This window comes from Leptopilina boulardi, unplaced genomic scaffold (assembly GCF_019393585.1).
Source record: "Leptopilina boulardi isolate dan_hultmark-lab unplaced genomic scaffold, ZJU_Lbou_2.1 LbouV2_364, whole genome shotgun sequence".
Classification (NCBI taxonomy): Eukaryota; Metazoa; Arthropoda; class Insecta; order Hymenoptera; family Figitidae; genus Leptopilina; species Leptopilina boulardi.
The window spans coordinates 7,641-22,769 of NW_026137934.1; the positions used below are offsets into that span (position 1 = coordinate 7,641).

At 28.6% G+C, this 15,129-nt stretch overlaps 1 long non-coding RNA gene across 1 annotated transcript in view; it reads right to left on the reverse strand.

The window, feature by feature from the left end:
* Positions 1-4,869: 4,869 nt before the first annotated feature.
* LOC127286903 (uncharacterized) overlaps positions 4,870-15,129 on the reverse strand; it is a 342,205-nt gene continuing 331,945 nt past the window's right edge. The window contains exon 14 of the long non-coding RNA XR_007843811.1: positions 4,870-4,955. This is a non-coding gene — a long non-coding RNA (uncharacterized LOC127286903). The remainder of the gene's footprint in view (positions 4,956-15,129) is intronic.

Sequence of the window (15,129 nt, forward strand, 5' to 3'; positions counted from 1 at the left end):
TTTTCCTAGGAATGAGTTCTCTGAAAAAAGTGTGAGTTAAGCAGGCGCATCGAAGGGTTTCGTGGCTAATATTAATATTACTTAATTATTAATATAATTTATTATGTGAAACGGTTATTTTCTTAGTAATGGTTGCTAAGGAAGATAAGTCCTCAGCAACCGTAGTTAGGCAAAAAATATCCTTAGCAACCGTTGCTAGGAGTAATAATGTTCATAGCAACCGTTGCTAGGCAAAAAATGTTCTTAGCAACGGTATATAAAAATGTATACAAGGCACTTTTTGATAGGACCAACAGCATACGACTTACAATGTACCAAAAAAAATTCGGAATTAAAAATTTTACGAGATTTCCTGGACCACTATCCTCCGACAAATGGACCAAAAAAATTTCGCTTACTCATTCGTTTTGTATTAGTAGTTGAAGACATTGACAGTCAGACAAAACGTTTAGAAATTCTTTTATTTTACTTGTCACAGTAATTTAGAAATTTTGTTAACTCCAAATTACAGCAATTTTTTTCTCCCAGTACTAAATACCAGTTTTAGTCGTACTGATATCCATATAAATATTTTTAGTACCTATCAGTGGTAAAGTCCTGCTTGCGTTCAGACGAGAATAGAAATAAATCGGTCAAGAAAAAAAAAGTAAAATAGAAAAAGTTGATGGTCGTCGTCGTCGTAGTAGTCTTATTCACAGGGTGTAAGTATTTTCTTGTCAAGGTGCTATTGGAATTGGGTTGAAATTTTATTAGGATGACGGAAAGCCGCAGACGGTGTACGGAATATGCTATCGATTCGATCGAGTCTCAATTTGGATAGTCGCATCATACAAGAGGAATAACTCGCTTCGCTAGGCACATCCTGTCTCACCCTATGAAAAATCTTTAATATTTTTTGCTACCCTTACACATAAAAAAAAATATATATCTACATATATAGAAAAATGAGAATACACATCATGCAAGAAAATTGACGAAATGAGAGAACATCTCTCTGAGAGAGCTCCATTTCGCACCAACTAAATCCCACCTGAATATATTCTCAGATAACATCAGTTTTGAGGATATGCCCGTATCTTGATTGTACTTTGGATTTTCTCTGACTCCGCGAGCGAGTCTCTCGCTCTTGAATTAGTCATATATGTTGAAAAGCGAAGGTTACACACATAGAGTTGGAAAATCTTTTTTTAACGATCTCTATGCACCACACATCTCGTTTCAAGAAAAACTATTTTCTACTTTAATAATAATAATAATAATAATAATTTTTTCTAACAAAAATTTTTAACTAAAGATAAGACTCAAAAAACATTTTTAAGGGAGAATGAATCCTTTTTGGATTATTTTTTATAATTTGTGTTAAATATAAATTTAGTAGAGCTGTGTAATGTACGAATCAAATCGAATTTTGTTCAAGTATTAATGACCCAGACTCGAATTTCGAACTTTCGACAATCGAACTAAACTGACTCGGATGTCGGATTTTCGACATTCGAACTCAGCTTAAAAATTCGAACAGTTCGGTTCGACTTATTTTGTACAGGTCTAAATTTTTTCATTTTCCAGGAAAACATTCTATCTAAAAAAATCGAAAAAAATTGACTATTCCTATTCTATTGCTAATTAGGTTCAATTGGTAGGTTTTTTTGAAGGTAATACGTGTTGTTTTAAGGTGAAAAAATAATAGAGACATGCTGATTAATTTTATTTTACTTTAAAAGGGATTTTTTAATTTTCCAGGAAAACATTCTATCTAAAATAATCGAAAAAAATTGATTATTCTTATTCTATTGCAATTTAGGTTCAATTGGTAGGTTTTTTTAAAGGTAATATGTGTTCTTTTAAGGTAAAAAAATAATAGAAACATGCTGATTAATTGTATTTTACTTTAAAAGGGATTTTTTTAATTTTCCAGGAAAACATTCTATCTAAAAAAATCGAAAAAAGTTGACTATTCTTATTCTATTGCAATTTAGGTTTAATTGGTACGTTTTTTTGAAGGTAATACGTGTTGTTTTAAGGTGAAAAAATAATAGAGACATGCTGATTAATTTTATTTGACTTAGATTGGGATTTTTTCATTTTCCAGGAAAACATTCTATCTAAAAAAATCGAAAAAAATTGACTATTCTTATTCTATTGCAATTTAGGTTTAATTAGTAGGTTTTTTTAAAGGTATTACGTGTTTTTTTAAGGTAAAAAAATAATAGAGACATGCTGCTTAAATTTATTTAATTTCATAAGGGATTTTTTCATTTTCCAGGAAAACATTCTATCTAAAAAAATCGAAAAAAGTTGACTATTCTTATTCTATTGCAATTTAGGTTCAATTGGTACGTTTTTTTGAAGGTAATACGTGTTGTTTTAAGGTGAAAAAATAATAGAGACATGCTGATTAATTTTATTTGACTTAGATTGGGATTTTTTCATTTTCCAGGAAAACATTCTATCTAAAAAAATCGAAAAAAATTGACTATTCTTATTCTATTGCAATTTAGGTTTAATTAGTAGGTTTTTTTAAAGGTAATACGTGTTTTTTTAAGGTAAAAAAATAATAGAGACATGCTGTTTAAATTTATTTAATTTCATAAGGGATTTTTTCATTTTCCAGGAAAACATTCTATCTAAAAAAATCGAAAAAAGTTGACTATTCTTATTCTATTGCAATTTAGGTTCAATTGGTACGTTTTTTTGAAGGTAATACGTGTTGTTTTAAGGTGAAAAAATAATAGAGACATGCTGATTAATTTTATTTGACTTAGATTGGGATTTTTTCATTTTCCAGGAAAACATTCTATCTAAAAAAATCGAAAAAAATTGACTATTCTTATTCTATTGCAATTTAGGTTTAATTAGTAGGTTTTTTTTAAGGTAATACGTGTTTTTTTAAGGTAAAAAAATAATAGAGACATGCTGTTTAAATTTATTTAATTTCATAAGGGATTTTTTCATTTTCCAGGAAAACATTCTATCTAAAAAAATCGAAAAAAGTTGACTATTCTTATTCTATTGCAATTTAGGTTCAATTGGTAGGTTTTTTTAAAGGTAATACGTGTTCTTTTAAGGTAAGAAGATAATAGAAACATGCTGATTAATTTTATTTAACTTAGATTGGGATTTTTTCATTTTCCAGGAAAACATTCTATCTAAAAAAATCGAAAAAAATTGACTATTCTTATTCTATTGCAATTTAGGTTTATTTGGTAGGTTTTTTTTTAAAGGTAATACGTGTTGTTTTAAGGTAAAAAAATAATAGAGACATGCTGTTTAATTTTATTTAGTTTTATAAGGGATTTTTGCATTTTCCAGGAAAACATTCTATCTAAAAAAATCGAAAAAAATTGACTATTCCTATTCTACTGCAATTTAGGTTCAATTGATAGGTTTTTTTGAATGTAATACGTCTTTGTTTTAAGATAAAAAAATAATAGAAACATGCAATTATTTATGCAATTATTTTATGCAATACGATACACTTTTAAAAAAATATATTTATATATATTTAGTAGGGAACAATGAAATTGAAACACGTGCTTACCACATGAGCAGATTTCTCCTCTGCTAAAAAGGACTTTGGTGTCTACAATTTTTAACAAAAGAATTACACTTTTACCTCTTAAAAATAATAGACAAAGAACTTGTTTAATCTCCACTATAATGATTAAAATCTACTTCCACAAAGTACTTACTCTCGCCTTAAAAGCAAAATTATAAAAAAATTACTTCACATCTTTTATATATATATATTTTTTTTTATTCGAATTGTTCTTTCTAATTTTTTTTTTTTTTTGACAAAATAGTTTTCTTTTCTTATTAAAAATTTAAATCAATAATTTATGTATTTGAAATAAAATTTGTATTTAAAACCTAAAAATGTCCTTAAAAAATTTCGGAGGCTTTGAATTTTGCCTCTGCTTCTTTGTTGAATTTGATTAGTAAGGACGTAACGTTGTAACATAATAGATTGAAACATTCAATTCGCCTTCGGGTAAGAGTTATAAGCTTTATTGACAGTTACTTGGACAAATAATAGACAGGTGGTATCGAGTTATAATGTACAATGTAACAACCGCGCAAACAGCAAGTATTAGCATTAGTCGAGAGCCAGCAAGCAAATAACAGTTGTGTTGTAAGCAACATGTACCAGGGATTCAGTGAGGACTAATTCATTCTATTAAACTGACCACTAACCATCACCCACTAACTGGCTATATATCTATATATATACACACACACACATAGCTATACATATATTTTACGAGCTAGAATGGCACAAGCCATTTTGCATGTACTCGGGTATCACACATGTCTTGCAGAGAATCACCGATAACCTTTATGACTCGAGATATCAACTACTGCCACAATTCTGAGAAACTACACACAGGAAACTATTTCCTCCCCTTACCCCACCCTCATCGTTCCTATATACGTGAATTTACCAACAGATCTCATCCCGCGTTTCTTGCATTCCTGCACGCCTATTATTTATCCCTTTCACAATAGTGAATTCGACTTCAAGAACCTTAAGGAAAAGGGGAATGAGAAAAGGAATGTGAACAGGAAGCGGAAAAATTACTTTAATAAATAGAAAACAAAGTCTTATTGCTTAAAAATACTTGTGCAAGTGCTCAATTTTTATCTCCTTTCGTTTAATATTAGAAATTTTTTCAACTAAATTAATTAATTTTTAAATTAATTAATTATTTTTTTGTTACACTGAAAAATAATATTTATTTTATTCAAATAATGCGGTTACTTTATTATCAAATTTTGTATTTTCTTGCATAATTTTTATTTTAATTAAATAAACTGTTTTTGGACCGATAAATTCTATATTAAAAAAAATATCACTTAAATAATAACGGAGTTGTCACACTTTCCGTATATATTTATAAAAAGTTTTTCAACTTACCAAAATAAACGCAGCAATTGAACAGTATTGTTGTTGCTTTTTTCTGAAACAAAAAAAATGTATATATACAATTAAAGAATTAATAAGAAAACTAACCCAATCAAAAATTTACCAATGGTGCAGTACTGGCACCCAATATTGGCGTAACTTATCACAGTAAACTTGGTTGTATCTTTTTCTATTGCAACGTTTTGATGCACATAAGTTATATTAAAAAGAGATCGTTTTGTGTATCATTTTTAGAAATGATACACGAAACGGTCTCATTTTTTGATGCAAAAAATTTAATCAATTTATATCAATCATGGCCGAATTGAATCGACTCAAAATTAAACGAATTTTTTTCAGTTATTTTCGTAATAGTTTAATTGCGGAGACTATTTCACTATTTAATTTAAAAATGAAAATAACAGAAAATCAAAGACAATGTGCAATTCGATAATTAAAAAGTGACAGCTTATAAACATAACCTAAAATGCATGAGAAAAATTTTGTCGATAAAATCAATATATCCGAGCTTTTTAGAAGGTCGATATCAGCACTCATCTATTTTCTTTCTTTAAATTTTTTCTGAATCATTTTTATAAAAAGCAAAACTCTTACTTGCTAAACGGAAATATTGGTCAAAAAGATGTATTATGTTATCAAAAAAAAGTAATATTGTAATTAATAATATTGGTTTAAATCAGAAATTAATTATTTTCAACAATATTTTCAATAAAATAATTCATTTAATTAAATTAAAAAAAATTCATTAAATTATTCCCAAATTTGAAAGGAATTTGAATTTTTTTAAATACATTTTTCATACACACTGAGAAAAATATTTTTTTCTGCAAAAACTGTTTTTTTTTTTGCCAAAGATTATAATAAATACCTTATTATTATTATTTTTCAACTGTTTAAAATTTTTTAAAATACTTTTTCTTATAATGAAAGATAATAAAATTATTTTTTCGGAAATTCTTCTAAAAGTAAAGAGTTGATCTCTCAAACTCGTGAAATGTCAGGCATCGTAGATCTTGTTCAAAAGTTCGATATTTTAAAGCTCAGACTTGAGAGGCAGAGAGAACTGTTTGCATACGAATTAAGGTTATTAATTCACTAAAGTCGATGAAAGATATTCTTGGGAATGGGAAACGCTTAGTTTTAATGGCTTGATGAAACTCTTCCATGAGTATTATTATTATACTTTTCTTGCTTCCTTTTATATATATATATATATTATATTTATAAACGAAATAAAGTCGATTTCAATGTTGAATTTTAATTAACTGAAATCTGAAACTCGTTCCAAATAAAAAGTATTGAACACTAACAAAAAATAACACCGTCACTCAGATTTTTTAAAAATTTATTTGAATTTAATTATTCGTAAATGAAAGGGGAAACCAAATGAATGAAATTTTTTTCAACTTATTTAATAAAATTTTTATTTAAAAATTTTAGAATTTTATTTTTTTAATCAACTATATTATTTATTGTAATTAAACAAATATTTCTTGATAAACTAAAAAATACAGTTCATTGAATTAAGTAAATTTTTTTTTTAAACTAAAATATTGTTTGTCTAATAAACGTTTGGAGGAAATTTTTTTTGATAAATTAGTGGTGCTGGGATGATAGTATTTTTGTATATGAAAAAAAAAATTTTTTTAATACGCAACGCTAAATATAAACGACCTGTCCCAGTCAGACAGCTTCGTTTGGGAATATTCTGCATATATAGCAAGTGTACCAAATGCACCATGATAACGTCAGTCACAGGGGGGTTTGCCCATTCTACATCCCATCAAGGTTTGTGTCGACGTCGAGTAATTTTCAAAATTACCCTTCTCACTGTAATTCAACCTTTATTCCGCACAATCTGATATTATATGCCTCTGCTCTAAATATTATTCAAATTTTTACACACTAACACAAAAATAAATCATAAATCGATTTTTTTTTATTCCTAATAGTAAAAATAACATTATTCTAATTTAACTATAATAAAAAATAAATTAAAAGAAATTTTATTAATACATCTAAAGTTATATTAATGGTAACATATAATTTTGATTAATATTTTAAAGTGAAAAAATATATATAAAATTTAATATCAATATTAATCACGCATTTTTTTTTATTCGATAAAAAAATTGTGAAAAAAAATATAGTCGTAAACGAAAAGCAATCTGAGTATATGACTAACGCATATTGGCCTTTTCCACTTATTTTCCGTATAATTAGGAAATTCATATTCAATAATAAAATTTCTTTTATGATAGACACTTCGTTAATACGTCAACGGTCCATGGATAATGGCACAACTAAGTTTTTATCGCTTTTCATGAAATATTTCTTCATTAGAACTGATTTTTATCGGCAGGCGTAAAAAACTTTCGAATCTGGAAACGTTTTATGGTTTCAAGTTAAGTTTTATGGTTCTTCAAGTTTGTGAATATGGTAATCGACACACAAAGAATGAGAGAGAGAGAGAGAGGGAGAATTTTATTCTGAACCATACTGCATTTTTTTTGTCTAACCAAAGATTGAATGAATAAGATTTTGTCAAAAAAAAACGTGTCAAAAAATGCAATGCTGTGAAAGTAACGAATATAAAAAAATTACTTTAAAAAAATGTCTGGCTGAAAATGACTTTTACTACTTATATGACGTTTGAGGATCGTCTTACTAAAAAATGCTTTACTACTTTATTGATAAATTTACATTTATTTGGAAAAAATAATTTATATTTTTCGTCTTGATTTGAAAATCTTTCTTTAATTTAAAGATCAAGAATTTTCCTTGGATACAATCAAGTTTCTCGTATAAAGAAATAGAGCTTATTTTACGTCGAAGTCAATGAAGTATGAGAGAAAAGGCAATGCAAAAAAAAAATAAATAAATTCAACAGGAAAATTGATCCTGCAAACTGATCGTGGGTTCTTGAAGATATTGGGTGGGGGGAGTCCAGTGAAATTCGATACAACAATCAGCCTGGCTCATTACCTTGGGACTGTGTTGAGTCGTGTGCTCTGCAATTTAGTAAGGTTTGATTTGGCTTGATTTCGGTTTGCCCCAATTCGTGACAGACTGCACGTAGTTGGCATAATGATTGGCTGCACTGTCGCTTCAATTATGTCGTTCAACAATGAGCGTTTATTCCCTCTCCCTCTTCTCTTCCCCCCCCCCCCCCTCTCTCTCTCTCTCTCTCTCTCTCTCTCTCTCTCTCTCTCTCTCTCTCTCTCTCTCTCTCTCTCTCTCTCTCTCTCTCTCTCTCTCACACATTCTCTCTTTCCCTTTGGTCTATGATGAAAACAATTTTGACGCGAAACAGGTTTTATGAACGCCACTATAAAACGAAGCTAGTTCTTTACGAGTTAATAATAACCGCTTGATTCATTACTCTCTCTTCATTCAAACGATAAATTGTGTTGAAAAAAAAAATTGCCTGGCATAAACGAGCTCGACTATTTGCCAAATAAACTTCACGTTTCAAAATGAATAGAATTTCCTAATTTGATAGAAACTCAAATTACTGGGAACCACTCGAATATTGAAATACAATCTGCATGCTTAATAGAATTATCCACATATATACCAATTAGCACGGTATACTTCTCTCTTTCACTGAAATATATATTATATATTCTAATTTAGCTGGCAAACAAAAAAATAAGAAAAAAAAAATTCTGTTTTAAAGATAAAGTATTTTTAAAACAACAAACTTAATATTTATTTATTTACAGATAGTGTTGTATTATAACAAATATAATTATAAAGTTATTAGTAGTAACTGAATATACATTATTTAACAAAATTTTTATTTTGCAAAAAATATTTCTAAAGATAGAATAAATTTGTTTCTGAAATGAAAATTTTGTTACAAGGTATTTAAATACTTTTATAAGTAAATATATGCTTTAATCTATAGATGAAAAGTGAATTTAATCCTTGTGAAATTGAAAGCCACATTAGCAAATTCCAGGACAAAGCAACCAACTAATATCAATCGAGCCTCAACTCGTTAACATAACGCACTTAGCATCGCTTGCCTCCCTTTGACCATAGTATGGAGATTATCCAGTTGGCATTCCTCGCCAATAATGTCATTAAAGTAGACACAAAGCTATTCATCAACTAAAGTAATTAATCTTCTGCCTAATATTAACATTATTTTTTTATATTTTACTATCAGTAATAATATTAATCACGATTTATATTCAAAGTAATTATTTCTATTGAAATTCTATTGATAATGTATTTTTGACTAGAAGAAGATTTAGAAAAATGAAAGTCGGACAAAAGATCATTTGTACTACTGATTTTAGATTTAAAAGAATATTTAATATTCTGTCTGATTAAAATTTTTTTACACTACTTAAATTCAAAATAAAGGAAAATTAAACATGACTGACAAATGCCTCTTTTACTACTGATACTAAAAACACAAAAATATTCAATATTGTGTCTGACTAAAACCGCCTGTACTACTGAAAAAATATTCTGTCTAGCATGAACTTTCTTTTATTACTGGTATTCAAATTAAAATAATAATTTACAACCTTTTGTCTGACTCTAACTACCATTTTCTACTTATTATAAAATAAAGAAAAAACTCAACAAATTTCTGTCTGACTGACAATGATTTTTACCACTAATGTTAAATTTACAATAATTTGAAATATTGTCAAATTAATGATGATAAAAATAATATTAACTTCACGTCCGACATAAACTTTCACCTACTACTCATAGTGAAATTGAAAAAAATGATTATGCATTCTGTCTGATTAAAACCATCTTGTACTACTTTTATTCAAAAATAAAATGATTTTGAAATTTACTAAATTGGTCATTAATTTAATGTAACAAAAATAAAACTTTAAAATATATGGTCTGACTAAAACACTCTTGTACTACTGAAATTCAAATTACAAGAATTAAAAATATACTGCGTCTGACTAAAACCACCTTGTACTTCTTTTACTAAAAATTACAAAATGTTGAAACATCTAATTTGCCTAAAAATATATTTTACCTAGTACTTAGGGGATACCGGGGCTATTTGGCGCAGGGGTTGCTTGGCGCACTTGAGTTTATTCAAAAGTGTTAAGCTACATTAATTTTTCTCTTTATTCTGCTTAAAGTACTTGATGAACTGTAAGTTTGTACAAAATTTAAAAAAAAATAAAAGTATTAAATATATTTCCATTTTTTTTTAATTAAAGCTGATATGTTACAACAAGTTTTCTATACATTAATTTTTTAAAAAAAGCAAAAATGAGTGAGTTACACAATAAAGAGTAAAAAGTGCGCCAAGTAACCCCGGTCTCCCCTACAATTACGAAATTTTTGAAATTTTTTTGAACTAAAACTGACTATAGTTAAATTATTCCGCCAAAAGAAATTTTCTTTAAGTAGTAGAAACAAAATTAAAAGACTTCAAAAAACATTTAACGGAAAAAAAATCTTTATCTGCAAAAGCGATATGTTTCTCTAGAATATCGAAAAATTTCACTGTTTTAGTGAAGATACTGTTATTAATTCACACTTTGGAAAATTTTTGTCTAACCAAAATTAACCTTTACTATACTTGAGATCATATTTTAAAGACTAAAGAGAATTTAAATAATTTTATGTCTGTCTAAAAATATCTTTTGCTACTGTGATATCAAGTGCGTAATATATTTTTGTCTTACTGAAACTTCCTTTCATTGCTAATTGAAATATGTGACTGTCTATATTAATTATACGAAAATATGAAAAATTTTCACACATTCCCTGCACTATAAAAATAAACCATATGTCCTAAATATATAAATAATAGAAAAAAAACTAATATGAGCTAATAAAATAAAATAAAAAATTAGTCTATTCAAAAAAGATGAAAAATTTTACAAACTACAGAGAAAAAAAATTCCTTGTTCAAAAAATAGGAGGTTAAGAAAAAAAATTTCTATTTTCTGTTTCAAGGGAAAAAAAATTCTCCATATTCTAATGATTATATATAATGTGCCATATTTTTCAGTTAATGAGCTTGTAAAATCCTCTTAAATAAATCTGTAGAAAATGAACGCTTGTTACAGTGCAAAATTCTCATTCAACAAAATATATATGTATATATGTGGGGGAGGTCTTTATTCGCGATACGCAATATAATGACGATGAAGAGCTTTTTATTCAAGAGCCTATTATCATAAGCCGGAGCTGAGTGTTACCTAGTTGTTTGAAGCTGGATGGAAAAGTCCTGGCTATTCTGTGGAAGCTTTCACTAAAGATGTATAGATATATGTATGTACTATATATATATATATATATATACACATACTCGGTCTTCTTCCTTCGACAAGGCTTCTCTGCATTGTGTTGTGTGCCAGAGACTATGGTATATATATATATATACAGAACGTAAATACCATGATTGATGGGGCAGAAACAACTCGTGAATCGTTGGCCTTTCTTGCACCTCGCACTTTCCTCAGAAGTTTACATGGTGCTACCACAATGACTCCCGCAGGACCCTTCTCAAGGTACTTAGTGCTTTCACTATATATATATATATATCTCACTCACTATTGTTAGCATTGTTTGACTACTCAATTCTACGTCAATGTCTATCATTCACTTTCAAATTCTTTCAAAATACTTTGTTACGAAATATTTTCACAATGGAAAATTGAATAGAGCCAATAAAAAAGAGGCAAATTTATCTCAAGGACTAAATAAATTTACTTTCTAATACAAAATTTTATTCGGTTAAAATAAAAATTTTACCATATTTAATGAAATATTTATTTTATAATAGTCAACCGATTATTTGCAAAAAAAAATTTTTAGTTATTATCTCTAAAGACCAATGTATTTTTATCTTAATTTCAAGTAAATAATATTTAGATTCGAATAAAGATATATATGTGTGTCAATTTCTTTAAATTGGAACATTTTCAAATGTGAATGTCTATATAATTTTTTTTTCCCCCAAATAAACATAAACCTTCAGTTACACGAGCAATGCTGCCTCGAAATTTATTTCCATGAACTTTTTTTTTATGACAAAGCACATAAATCAAAAATAATTTACGAGTCATTTATGTATTTTATCGTAAACGAAACGAGGAAAATTGTATTAGGAGTATTACAGTTACATATATATAAATGTGAATATATTGTTTTCTTTTTAGCAAAACAGAAGTTGTCAAAAAGCTGTAAACAATTAATTACCATGAATAAAACGTGAATACATAATTAAATTCAGTAATAATATATCAGTAAACGTATATGGTTATTAAAAGTTAATGCAATTTTTATATTATTGGATTGTAAAATAAGGTTGAAAAAAAAACAAAAGTACAGCATAAAATGAGATTTGTTAATATTATGTGGATTGTAAAAATTTACTACTAATGCGAATTTGGAGAAAATTTTGTCTGACTAAAAGTGGATACAACTACTGAAAATTCGGAAAATTTTGATTGTTTTGTCTGATTCTAACTTACATAACGTAATAGTTTTGTCTGATTGATAAAGGTTTTTACTACTTACATCAATTTTATGGAAATTTCGAAATTTCGCCAAACTCTTTACTTTTACTACTAATGTGAACTTGAAAGAAATTTAGTTGACTGATAGTGGCTACACCTACTGAAAATCGTGTTAACTGAATTTGAAACATTTGATCTTAATTCACTTTCTCTACTAATGACAAAAAAAAAACTAGTAAAGTTTCGTTTGAGTAAAACTGTTTTTACTACTAAAAACAATATTACGGAAATCTACAAATTTTGTCTGACTTATACCACACGGAGAAAAATGGAAAAACGAATAAAGTAACTTTTACTACTTTAAAAGTAAAATTGGACCTGTCCGAAGTTTCTGCGCATCTCTGGCAACTTTTACTCGAAAAATAGTAAAATTGACTATTTCTGTAGTAAATTTTACTGTTTCCGTAGTAATTTTTACTATTTCTGAAGTAAATTTTACTATTTTTGGAGTAAAAGTTGCCAGAGATGCGCAGAAACTTCGGACAGGTCCAATTTTACTTTTAAAGTAGTAAAAGTTACTTTTTCTTTTTTTCCGTGCATCTTTTACTACTTATGAGAAAATTAAATGTAAAATCTGTTTATCTTTATATCTAAAACTTAAAATTTCCTTAACCCATTTAGAATAAAATTAAAATAATTTTCTCCTTTATTAATTATTTAAAAACAAAAAATTTTCCAAATCAAATTATTCGTCAATTATTGGTTTTTTTTTGGGGGGGGGGGGAGTTGAAGGAAGATTTGAAATACTGTCCGCTTAGCGTTCCATTTCACAATATGGTGGTTTTACTGCAAGGTACATGCATCTCGAGCGCGCGACAGCCTTTTCCCACTCAATTAGCCAAGTAGGAAATTCATGTATACCTTGCTTTGTTTTACATCTGGGTATCGTGCACCTGCAATGCAAGCACGAGTAATTAGGCAACCCCTAGCTGGCTTTGCATCTAACGGAACATGCGTTTTTGTCTCTGAATCGCAAAACCAACCACCAGTCTACAGTTTCGTCGGAAGTCATGATAAAGTTAAACGAATTCGTATATATATATATATATATATATATATATATATATATATATATATGTAAGATTCCGAAAGAGACAATTTTAAAGGCCAACAAAATTTTACAATGTACATAAATTAATGAGTACCAGTAATACTAAGAAAGTTTTAGTCAGACATAAAGAAGAGTTTACATCGGATTGTGAAATTACTAATAAGTAAAAAATAATATTCGATGCAAAACTTTACTTTCAGTATGGTAAGCATCAATTTTAGTCAGACAATTTTTTTTTTTTTTTAAAGAAATATATATTTCTATATCAAAATATAATAATTTTTCCTAGGCGATTTTGTTTTGGTAAACTCGAGGTTAAAATTTTTCCCTAGAATATAGTAGTTGTATGTATGTATATCTCTTGTGAAAGCGATGATAAAAGATATTTATTTTTTCCGGCTTTTCTTTTAATGTTCCGCTGATCGTAACTTTTACTAAACAGAGAGAGAGAGAGAGAGAGAGAGAGAGAGAGAGAGAGAGAGAGAGATGCAATGGCCGCGCGTTAAAGTTTCCTATCGAAGTAGCCTTTATAGATCCTGCATTAAGTTTACGTACTCGGGGATCACATAAAACTGTCCGAAACGCACCCACATATATATATATATATACATACACCAGACACAAATGGGTTAGCGACCTGGAACTTCGTGGACGACCACGAAATACTGAAGAGAAACGATCCGTTATCGGTTGTAAAGTCCAAGCCTCGATCAGTTCGAATGCCGTTGTTTCGTATATCACTTATACCTGCGCGCATTGTCACATTCGTACATAGTATATATATATGTATATATATATATATATATATATATCTGTCCCTGCCCTTTGAACCCTATACCAACACGATCTTGTCGTTTCGTTTTTTAACCCTTTTTTCTCCTCTGCCTTTGTAAAAAATATATGCTTTTGCTTTTTTCCTCTCTCTCTCTCTCTCTCTTTCTGATCTATTATATATCGTACTTTTTTTTCTTTTTCCTCAATTCTCGAGTCTCTTCTTTTCACACACACACACATATATATATTTCTTGGAGAGCAATTTCGCGCGCGGAATTCATCACGCGATTGTATTGTTCGGCTTGGCGATTTCTCACCAAAGGATCTTTGCCCGATGGTGAGCCCACTGATTTATCACTCACTCGGTATGAGATCCTACTTCCGTTTCAAAATCTCACATTAATTAAATATCATTGTCACTTGGTTGGAAAATTGATTCTAATAATAGTTAGCGAGAAGTGTGATTTAAATTTAAAATATTCTTTCTGATTTTTACTACTAATATAATAGAAGAAAGAAAATTTTTTTTGTCTGACTGAAATTTTTTTGTACTACTTCTCTAGATGTAAAAAACTAATTGTCTGCTAGCTTATATTACTGATTCTGAATTTAGATAAATATTTAACTGTCTAACTAATTTTTTTGTGCCAAAAAACAGCAACAGTTGCTATGGTAATGGTTGTCATGGAAACGGTTGCTATGGAAATGGTTGTCATGGTAACGGTTGCTATGGAAACGGTTGTCATGGTAACGGTTGCTATGGTAACGGTTGTCATGGAATCGGTTGCTAAGAAAACGGTTGTCATGGTAACGGTTGCTATGGTAACGGTTGTCATGGTAACGGTTGCTATGGTAACGGTTGT